The sequence below is a fragment of the Aotus nancymaae genome, unplaced genomic scaffold (genome assembly GCF_030222135.1).
Source record: "Aotus nancymaae isolate 86718 unplaced genomic scaffold, 86718_ANA_hifiasm-v0.15.2.pri h1tg000004l, whole genome shotgun sequence".
Classification (NCBI taxonomy): domain Eukaryota; kingdom Metazoa; phylum Chordata; class Mammalia; order Primates; family Aotidae; genus Aotus; species Aotus nancymaae.
This window is the reverse complement of record NW_026988415.1, coordinates 36,456,465-36,466,370: the sequence shown is the minus strand read 5'-3', so window position 1 is coordinate 36,466,370 and position 9,906 is coordinate 36,456,465. Positions and strand designations below refer to the sequence as shown.

At 35.8% G+C, this 9,906-nt stretch overlaps 1 non-coding gene across 1 annotated transcript; it reads right to left on the bottom strand.

Annotated features, from left to right (window-relative positions):
• Positions 1-1,980: 1,980 nt before the first annotated feature.
• Positions 1,981-2,084, bottom strand: LOC135269279 (U6 spliceosomal RNA). The gene has a single exon (XR_010337605.1). It is a non-coding gene; the product is annotated as a U6 spliceosomal RNA (small nuclear RNA).
• Positions 2,085-9,906: the final 7,822 nt, after the last annotated feature.

Here is a 9,906-nt window from a genome sequence, read left to right as displayed (position 1 = left end):
TGTGTTTGAATGTTCATAGCAGTGTTATGCATAGTAGCCAAAAAGTGGAAGCAACTGTCCATCAACTGATGAACAGATAAACAAATTATGGTATATCCATACAATGGAATATTAATTAGCCATAAAAAGGAATAAACTGCTGATATATATTACAACATGGATGAGCCTTGAAAACATTATGCTAAGTGAAGGATGCCAGGCACAAAAGGCCACACATTATATGACTCTATTTATATGAAATGTCTAAAACAGGCAAATCTATAGAGACAGAAAGTACATTAGTGGTTGTCTTGGACTGGGAGTAGGAAGAAAGAAGTGACTGCTAATGGGCACGGGTTTCTCGGGGGTTGTTGAAATGTTCTGCAGTTATATAGTAGTTAGTGATGGCTGCACAACCTTGGAAAATAGACTCAAATCCACTGAATTGTGCATTTTAAAAGAGTGAATTGTATGGTATGTGAATTATATCTCAATAGAAAAACTATTCATAAAAATTTATACATAAACTTTTAGAGCAACTCTGTTCATAATCTGCAAAAAAATAAAAAACGCCTAAGTATCCTTCAACAGCTCAAATAAATGTATACACACTCTGAGCTATATCCATACAATAGAATACTACTTAGCAATAACATCAATGAACTACTGTTAAACACAACAACTTGGATAACTCTCAAATTTCTTATGCTAAGCGAAAGACGTCAGCCTCAATACACTGCATACTGTAGGATTCCATTAGTACGGCATTCTAGAAAGACAAACAACAGGGACAAAGAACATAGCAGTGTGTGCCAGAGGTTAGGTGCTGGGGGAAGCTGTGACTACAAAAGGATAGCACAAGGGAGGTTTTAGGGTTACAAAAGTGTATTTGGTTCTAATTGTGGTCAAAAAAAATTCTAATCATGCTGGTAACACAAATCTGTACATATATTAAAATTCATACAACTATACACCAAAAAGTCAATTTTATTGTATGTTAATTTAAAAAGGAAATGTTCAAATATGGCAAATTTTTATGATTGGGTAAACTCAATGATAGGTATATGGGTGGCACATCTGGTTTTCTCTGTACATTTTTTAACTTTTTATTTTTGAATAATTCTAGATTTACAAAAAGTGGAAAAATAGTACAGAAGCCCATGTACCCTTCACCCAATTTCCTCCAATGGTTGCAAATTAGATAACTGTAGTACAATATCAGAATCAGGAATTTGACATTAGTAAAATATGTATAATTTTAATATATATATTAGTGGAGCTGACACCACAATCAAAATATAGAACTATATCATCACCACAAGGATCGATATTGCTACCTCTTATTAGTCACACCCAATACTCCATCCCTTCATCATTCCTAACCCCTGGAAACCACTAATCTGTTTTCCATCTCTGTAACTTTATCATTTTGAGAAAGCTATGTAAATGAAACCATACAACATGTAACCTCTTGAAATTAGCTTTTTTTCACTCAGCGTGTTCTTGAGACAAATCCCAGTTGTTACATGTATCATAAATGTACACATTTTTATTGTCGAATAGCATTTCAGCAGTAAAGGATATACCACTGTTTGTTTACACATTCACCAACTGAGGGACATTTTGGTTGTTTTCAGTTTTGGTCTACTACAAACAAAGCTATGTGAACAGTCGTATACAAGTTTCTGTGCACCCATCAGTCTTCATTTCTCTGGAAATGAAAAGCCTAAGATTGCAATTACTGGGTCATAGGGTAATTGCAATATGTAGTTTTTAAGAAACTGCCAAACTGTTTTCCAGAGTGGCTGTGAGATTTTACATTCCCACCAGCAATGTATGAGATTCAGTTTCTCTGCATCCTCACTACCATCATCTGTCATTTTTTTTCTTTAGCCAATCTAATAAATGTGCAGTAATATCTTTTTGTGGGTTGTTTGCATTTTCCTAATGTCTTATGCTATTGAACATATTTTCATGTGCTTATTTGTTAATTATATATTTTATTTGGTGAGATGACTCTGTGCTTTTTACCTATTTTCTTGTGCAAGGGCCATGCTAATCTTGTCCGTATCATTCCAATTTTAGTATATGTGCTGCTGAAGCAAGTAGACCTTTTACCCATTTTGTAATGGGATTGTTTATTTTTTATAATTTTGAGTTTTGAGCATTCACTATATATTCTTCATATGAGTCCTTTGTCAGATATGTTGTTTTTAAACATAGCTTATTTACACCATCCTCTTCACATGGCCTTTCACAGAATTAAAGTTGTTAATTTATTCATTTTTTCCTTTATGGATTGTGCTTTTGTTGTCATGTCTAAGAACCCTTCATGAAGTCTAGGTCCTAAAGTTTTCTCTTATATTATATTCTAAAATTTGTATAAATGTATGTTTCACCTAACTTCAATGATCCATTTTGAGTTAATTTTTGTATAGTGTGTGACGTTTAGGTTGTGGTTCATATTTTTGCCTATACTTTTTGTTTATATGTCACTTTTGTTCATATTTTTGTTCTTTTTTTGTTCACATGTCATTTTTTTGTTCATATGTCTCGCTCTAGTGCCATTTGTTGGAAAGAATATCTTTCTTCCATTGAGTTACTTTTGCACGTTTGTCAAAAAACGGTTTGATATATTGGTATGAGTCTATTTCTGAGTTCTCTATTCTATTCCATGGATTTATGTATCTATACCTGCTTCTATAGCAAAGTCTTGATTACTGTCGCTACATAACAATTCTCGAAATTGGGTATACTGATTCCTCCCATTTTATTCTTATTTTTAAGAATTGTGTTTTTGACTTTCCATACAAATTTTATAATAATCTTGTCTATATCTATAAAAAATCTTGCTGGTATTTTTAATAGAAATTGTGTTAAACCTATATAGCAATTTGGGGAGAATTAACTGTATTGAATCTTCTAATCCATATACAATATATGCCTCATCTTTCATTTATGTTTGATTTCTTTCCTTAGTTTTTTGCAATTTTCAGCATACATGTCCTATGCATGTTTTGTTAGAGTTTCACTTAATATCTTTCTTTTTTTAATGGTACTTTAAGTTCTGGGGTACATGTGCTGATCCTGCAGGATTGTTGCATAGTACACCTATGCCATTGTGGTTTGCTGTCTCCATCCTCTCGTCATTGACATCAGGCATTTCTCCCAGTGTTATCCCTCCCCATACTCCCCACCCCCAAGTGTCCCTAGACCCCCACCCCCCAACAGACCCCAGTGTGTGACGTTCCCCTCCCCATGCCCATGTGTTCTCATTGTTCAACACCTGCTTATGAGTGACAACATGTGGTGTTTGGTTTTCTCTTCTTGTGTCAGTTTGCTGAGAATGATGGTTTCCAGATTCATCCATATCCCTACAAAGGACATGAACTCATCCTTTTTTATGGCTGCATAGTATTCCATGGTGTTAATCTGCCACATTTTCTTTGTCCAGTCTATCATTGATGGGCATTTGGGTTGGTTCCAGATCTTTGCTATTGTCAACTGTGCCACAATGAACATACATGTGCATGTGTCTTTATAAAAGAATGATTTATAATCCTTTGGGTGAATACCCAGTAATGGAGTTGCTGGGTCAAATGGAATTTCTATTTCTAGATCTTTGTGGAATTACCACACTGTTTTCCACAATGGTTGAACTTATTTACACTCCACCAACACTGTAACAGTGTTCCTTTTTCTCCACATCCTCTCCAGCATCTGTTGTCTCCAGATTTTTAATGATCACCATTCTAACTGGCATGAGATGGCATCTCAATGTGGTTTTGATTTGCATTTCTCTAATGACCAGTGATGATGAGCATTTTTTTTTCGTATGTTTGTTGGCCTCACAAATGTCTTCTTTTGAAAAGGGTCTCTTCATAACTTTTGCCCACTTTTGAATGGGTTTGTTTTTTCTTCTTGTAAAAATGCTGTAGTTCTTTGTAGATTCTGGATATTAGCCCTTTGTCAGATGGGTAGATTGCAAAAATTTTTTCCCATTCTGTTGGTTGCCAGTTCACTCTAATGATTGCTTCTTTTGCTGTACAGAAGCTCTTAAGTTTAATTACATCCCATTTGTCTATTTTGGCTTTTGTTGCCATTGCTTTTGGTGTTTTACTTATGAAGTCCTTGCTTATGCCTATGTCCTGAATGGTTTTGCCTAGGTTTCTTCTCAGTTTTTATGGTGTTAGGTTTTATGTTTAAATCTTTAATCCATCTGGAGGTAATTTTAGTGTAAGGTGTAAGGAAGGGGTCGAGTTTCTGCTTTCTGCATATGGCTAGCCAGTTTTCCCAACACCATTTATTAAACAGGGAATCCTTTCCCCATTGCTTGTTTTTGTCAGGTTTGTCAAAGATCAGATGGTTGTAGATGTGTGCCATTACTTCTGAGGCCTCTGTTCCATTCCGTTGGTCTATGTCTCTGTTTTACACCAGTACCATGCTGTTTTGATTACTGCGGCCTTGCAGTATAGCTTGAAGTCACTTAGCGTGATGCCTTCAGCTTTGTTCCTTTTGCTTAGGAGTGTCTTGGCTATGCGGGCTCTCTTTTGGTTCCATATGAAGTTTAAAGTGGTTTTTTTCAGTTTTGTGAAGAAGGTCAATGGTAGCTTGATGGGGATAGTGTTGAATCTATAAATTACTTTGGACATTATGGCCATTTTCATGATATTGATTGTTCCTAACCAGGAACATGGAAAGTTTTTCCATCCGTTTATGTTCTCTCTTACTTCCTTGAGCAGTGGTTTGTAGTTCTCCTTGAAGAGGTTCTTCACATCCTTTGTTAGTTGTATTGCTAGGTATTTTTTTATTGCATTTTAGGTTTGGGGGTACATGTGAAGAACATGCAAGATTGTTGCATAGGTGCATACATGGCAGTGTGATTTGCTGCCTTCCTCCCCTTCACCTATATCTGGCATTTCTCCCTATGCTATCTCTCCCCAACTCCCCACCCCCCACTGTCCCTCCCCTATTTCCCCCCAACAGACCCCAGTGTGTAGTGCTCCCCTCCCTGTGTCCTATCTTTGTAGCAATTGTGAATGGGAGTTCGTTCATGATTTGGCTCTCTGCTTGCCTGTTGTTGGTATATAGGAATGCTTGTGATTTCTGCACATTGATTTCGTATCCTGAGACTTTGCTGAAGTTGCTTATCAGCTTAAGGAGATTTTGGGCTGAGAAACAATTTAGAAATTGTTACTCAGTAGTACTTAACCCAGGCTTCACAATAGAATCAGATGAGATACTTTTACAAAATACTTTTAACTATGATTTCATTGATTTGGTATGGTCTCAAACATTGCTATTTTTCAGAGCTACCCTGGTGATTCTAAAGTACAGTCAGTGTTGAGAACCACTGGTGTTGTGGAAATAACTTAACAACGTGGATTTCAGAATCAGATGTAAAGTACCCAGTGGTATGCATTATACATATAAAGAATATATTTATCAGACTCAGAATATAGAAGTATCTTGTACAACTTATGGGAAATATTCATAGAAAGTGAAACCACATCTATTTTCACCCTCTTCTCCTTCCTGCTGGTTAAAATGTGAATGAATTAATTTGTGTCCACGCAGCCAGGTATTGAGAATGGCAGAGCAACAAGATAAACTGGAACCTGGTGATTACAGAACAACTATATCAGCCCTGGAAAACTTCCTTACAAATGTTGTTTAAAAAGTCCGAGAAAAATAGGCTTATACATTTCTTGAGCCCTTGTTATTCATAGTTTTCCACTGATTCTCTTATACCTGATACAAAGGAGAAATCGTTAAATATTGGCATGCTTTAAATCACTGTTGGTGGGCCAAAAACTGAGAAGATTCTGAAGGATGGGAAGTAGATGGGCTCTGATTGAAGAAGTAACCACAGCACAGGGCACACATGGGAGAGAATTCTTATAGATGGTGAAATTATCCCAAGAGTTCTCCATACCAAAAGGTGAAACCTAGAACCAAGGGGTGATGTTAGAGGCAGCCACTTTGTATTACAGATAGAAAAGCCAAAAAAAAAACTCACCCTCTTTTTATCCATCTACCCATCACATGGGCCAGAAAGCAGTAACAGAGGAATCTGTCTTCAAGTGAATGCAGTAAGTATAGGAGCTTAAGGCTGTGAGACAGGGTAGTGCCTTGGGTGATGATGAGCAATGGCTAAGAAAATAAAACTATTCATGAGAAATAGCAAAGCACATATATTCATCAAAGTACCCTTCCTTATGGCATATTCTCCATCTCACTCACTCTCACTGAAAATAGTACCTATGTCTGTTTCCCCTATTCTCTGAAATAAGTTGCATAACCAGAGGAAGCAGTCTAATACAGTATCTTAACTACAAAGAGAAGCACATAATAAGAGACTTGTCAAACATTTAGACAAAGAAAATCCTATGAAATATAGACAACAAACTCAACAAATTAAGACTTTCACTAGAGAAATAGTCCTCAAAACATGAATATACAATGATAATAACCTCAAAATGATAAGAAAAGATATCACATCTATGAAAGATCAAGCAATTATGAAAACAATAATAGGCAAATATGAAAACTTAAGATACTTTTAAAAGGAAATAATAGATGAAATTAGAGGCATGAAGGACCAATCAAGACATTTTCACAATTTTCTAAGAGTTCCATTGAGTAAAATTGGATAAAATGAATAGGGAGCAATATTTAAAGAATAAATAGCCAAAAAGAAAAACCTCTTCAGGGACAAAATCATTAATCCTCGAATTGAAAGGACCCTCTGATTGCCAAGCAGGATGACTTATGAAAACAAGAAAAGCAATTTTTTAAAAAAGACTTAAAATTAGACATACCACAGTGAAATTTTAGAGCATCAAGTATAACATGAAAATACTAAAAGCATTCAGAGATAAAATAAAAACCACCTACAATGGAAAAATAATCTGTCTGACATCAGATTTTTCATTATCAAAATCACATGCAGGAAAGCAATGGAGCAGTATCTTTAAACTGTTGATTTAAAATAATGCTGAAACTTGAATTTAATACTGAGCCAAGCTATTATATAAGTAGGAGGGAGAAATTAAGACATTTTGGATATATAAGAAGCCAGAAAACTTACCACCCACAGAAACTCTCAGAAAGGATTGTTAGGGAATATACTTCAGCAAGAAGGAAAAAAAGTGTGGAAAATAGTAATTTTAAGGAAATAATGCTTAATCATTTATATATTATTTATATAATTAAGAACTAATTTTTAAAATGAGATATAACCTGTCTACCATCTGAGAGAAATTTTTGCAAGTGTAAGAGCAGCGAAGTGTGTTACCCATAAATTTTACTTGAACCAAGAAAAATATAACATTTTTATTTTATTTCAACAAAGGGGATATGAATACTTATGTAGCTTTTCCAGGATTTAGAAGAGCGTGAGGGATGTCTATGGTCACTGGCCTAGGTTAAGTCCCAGGAAACAACTTCCAGAAAGTATCTGCTCATCTGTAGCTAGTCCCAGGGATAATCTCTGGTCTAAAATATCCTTGTATGAAGTAAACTGGAAGTGGTTCAGAAAGTGAAAGAAAGAAAGAAAACTGATCCACACAATAGTATACTCAAGGCATTTCATTCTACCAAATAGTTTCTGAGCTTCTTCTATCTGCCAGACTCTGTGCAAGGTGCTGCGGAATACAGAAATGAGAAGACAAATAAAGAAGAAGTGGCAGCTCCTGATCTTTGAAAAGTTGGCTTTTTTGCTTCAGTCTTTCAGAAAAAAATGAAGAATTTTTAATGAAGCTATCATATCAAGGATAGTGATAAGAGACAGACCCAAGCTACTGGTGTTTTAGGAATCTCAATGTAGTACAGGCTATGGGAAGATTTTGCACCTTGAAAACTTGAAAGCAGGGAAACCATCTAGAAGCTAATGAAATAATTACAGGAATTTAGTGAAAGTAGCCTTATAAAAGTTGAGAGGGATAAAAATTGAAAATTTGAGTAAGATTTATGTAATCAAATCCTAGATATTCTGGGGTTTTTTTGCATATTTAAAATACAGTTCTTCCTGAGGAAACCATGTGGTGTGGTGGAAAAAGTGTAGATTTAACTGTATGACCCCAAGCAAATTACTTAGTCTCACTGAGCTTGTTTACTCAGCTGTATAATGTGGATAAGAATAGGGTCAAACCTGTAGGCAATTTGTAAGAATTAGATGAAATAATGAATATAAAATTCTCAGCCCATAGTTGGTGATATTTAATAATAGGCATGATTCACAGACCTGTACTTAAAAATTACCCTACAGACACGTTATTAAATTTTTGTGTGTATGTCACCTATTCCAGTTACTATGGCTGCATAACTAATTGCTCCAAAGCTTAGAAACATGAAGCAATCATTCGTAATTATCATTGATTCTGTGGGTTAGAAATTTGGACAAGACACATTGAAAATGATTTGTCTTTGCTCTATAATGTCTGGGCCTTGGCTGGAACACTCACAGACCAGTGGCTGTAATCATCTCTAGGCTAGTCCACTCACATGTCTGGCAGTTGATGCTGGCTGTCAGCTGGGGGCCTCAGTTCCCCTTCATAACTGAGCATCTCTATGTGATTTCTCTACTTGAGCTAATTTGGTTTGTCTCACATTATGATGGCTGGTGTTGGAGAGTAAAAAAACTTTTCTCCTACCCTCTTATTTCAGTGTTTTGGGGCCTGAAAATTAAACTGACAAGAGACAGATCATCAAGAGAAAATAACAAATTTAATTACATCCATGTAGGAGTTAACAAAGAATTGTGACTCAAGAAGGAGTCACATTGGAGGCTTGTATAGCGTTTTAATAAAGGATGGGGAGAAGCAGAGGGGCATTTCTGTGAGAGTAAGTGACTCCTTAGAAGGAGAAAGGGCATTTATTGAAAAACATTTAAATGACTTTTTAGAAAGATAAGTGAGCCCTTAGGAGAATAGGTGAGAGATACAGTAGTTTCATGATGTTTAGGTGTGGTGCTTGGGTGTGGTGCCCACTTATCTCTGAGAAGAGAATATTACCTCTCCTCTCCAAATTTGAGAATTTCATCATTCTTCAGTTGAGAAACTCATAAATATCATATTTACCAATGTGAAATTATTTCCACCCTATAGAATCATATATAACATCACAGTCCTGCATTGACAATTCAGCCATTTGAACAGAGACACTTTAGTATAAGGACAAAGTTCAGGAGTTTTGGAGTCCAACAGACTTTGATATGATTCCTGACTCAGCCATTTACAACCTATATATTTGGATCAGACAGGATGAATTTAGCTGCCAGAGACAGAAAGGACAACTAAGAGTGGCTTAAATAATAAGCCTGTAAGTAGGGCAATTCCACGATTTTTAATTCAGTGACTCTTCAGGGATCCAGTGCTTTTCACATATCCCCTCTCTCTTCCCCAGTTTATCAGCAGTGCCTGCTCACATGAGCTACAAGGTAACATGTTCTAGGCATTATGTGTAGAACTAACCATTTTGAACAAAAGAGAGGACATTTCTTCCAACAAATGTGTTTTTATTCTCCATGAAAATCTTTCCTAGAAGCCACTCAGCAGACTTCCTTTCAGGTCATTAGCCACGATTTCTTCCATTTCCATGCCTTAGCCAATTATTGGCAAAGGGAATGAAACCACTGATTGGCTAAAATTGATCACGATTCACCTCCTTAGGATGGGAGAGAATTCATTCTCTCCAGAAAATTATGGCTGATGAGAGAAAGCTGAAAAAATTGGGGTTATATTAGTGAGAAAGAAGTGAATGAAACAATCAAGTTTGCCACAATACTTAACATATCTGAGCCACATCATGTGGGTCCCCATGATATGTTTTTTTCACAAAGAAGTATTATGATCATTAAATACGATAACAGATAGATCTCGTAAAGTGCTCAATAAATGTCAGCTATCAATGCTGTGATTATGTTAT